Raw genomic sequence first — 1870 nt, 5'->3', positions numbered from 1 at the left:
TTCAGGATATTATGGGGGTGCAAACATTTTGGTTATATGAAATGCATTTGCCTCACTCAAGCCAGGGACACAAGCGTGGGGTGGATATTTTGGCAGTGACAATGTCTCAAAAACCTCATTGACTATTGCTCTATTTGATTTCAGGCAGGTCCACCTGCTGCTAGATATATTCATTGTTTTTTCTCAAATGTACTTACTGAATTTGCTGTGTGGCTTTTTTTTCCCAACACCGCCTGAACTTGATGGGTACATGTGGTCAGCAGAATTCTAAAATGTTTATTTTGGATGATTTAAATTGAATGCATACGAAAAGAGATACATTGAATAATAGCAAATTGTTTTATACACATGGACAATCAGGAATTGACTTCATCAAGTGCCAGAAACTAATGCTGCAATGGCCTTAAGATTACTCAGGTTTTACCAAATTTTTGCAAATCAGGAAAGCTAAATTGATATTGAAACTGTTCTTATTTTTTAATTAATATTGTCATAATCTTTGGTTGAGGTTCTATAGGAGATAAGTTTATAGCATAGGATTTTCTGCTGTTAGCTGTTTTATCTTAATCCAGAGATTAATAGTTTGGGATTTCAGTATTTTATCTTTAACCTTATTGTTTTCAATTATAGTTTAAAAAGAAGAAGAATTGGAAAAGTGAGGAAATTTTGACCATATTTTTTACACAAAACTATGATGTAATTGTAAATTAAGTTGAATGCTGCAGAACTTTAATATCAGTTGCATAAACCACATGAAGAAAAAATAGTGGAAATATGTTTAATTGAATTATTTTGTTTTAGATTTTATGAAGTTGTGGATTTTAGTTTGGCAGTTAATATTATTTGATTCACTAAAACATTGTCTCTAATCCTTTCTAATGAATAAATAGAAACCATAAACTTATTTAAAAGATTAAGATTTAAAAAAGAATTTCTAAGCAAAATTTTAAAAGGTGTTAAGACAGTGTCAAAAATGCAATTGAATTATAATAATGTTCTAAAGATCAGATGAAATCAATGAAAGGTTTGCCCTTTTCAAAATTTGGCAAAGGATTATGTAGAATTAGCATTATTTCTGTACTAATTGTTTATCAGAATTTGCTTGTGAAAACAAATGGCACTAGGATTTTTTTTTGGAGGTACTTAAACTAAGAATTACATTTCTCTGATAGATATAGAACTATTCCATTTATTTATTTTATTCTTCAGTTGATTTTGCTAGTTCGTGTTATTCAAAGAATTATTCCTCTAGACTAGGTGTTTAATTTATTGACATACAGTTTTTGATATTTCTTGAGTGTTAAAAGGCCAAAATAATATTTCCTTTAAAGGCTAAGATAAATTTGTAAATTGAATGTTTTTATTAAACTTTATATATAAATAGTAGTTATTCTCTGTATCACACATCTAATGAATTGGAAAGTAAGAATTATTTTTTCTAAGCCAGTGTTCTCAACTTTGACACAATTGACATTTGTAGCTGGATAATTTTGTGTTTTTAGGTGGTTGTGCTGTGTACATTGTTGGATGCTTTGTGGCATCCCTGGCCAGCACCCACACATGGCAAAAGCACTTTCTCCTTCCCAGTTGTAACAAACAAAAAAGTCTTCAAACGTTGCAAGTATACTCTGGTGGAGGGCGCAGGGACGTCATTCCTGGTCATAAGCTACTGCTCTAAAATAAAGGATCAGATGTCACATGTCCCTTCATAATACGATGTATGCATATGTAATTAGGTAAGAGATATATTATTATTCCTTTTAGTCCAACTTCTTAAAGAAAAAAGTTCAATATAAAGGCAAACTGATAATTCAAATGTCTTATTTGTGAAGAGATTTGCATTCTAAATTTAAATAGGCTTGAACTAGTA

This window comes from Propithecus coquereli, unplaced genomic scaffold (assembly GCF_000956105.1).
Source record: "Propithecus coquereli isolate 6110/MARCELLA unplaced genomic scaffold, Pcoq_1.0 Scaffold311, whole genome shotgun sequence".
Lineage (NCBI taxonomy): Eukaryota > Metazoa > Chordata > Mammalia > Primates > Indriidae > Propithecus > Propithecus coquereli.
This window is presented reverse-complemented; position numbering follows the sequence as displayed.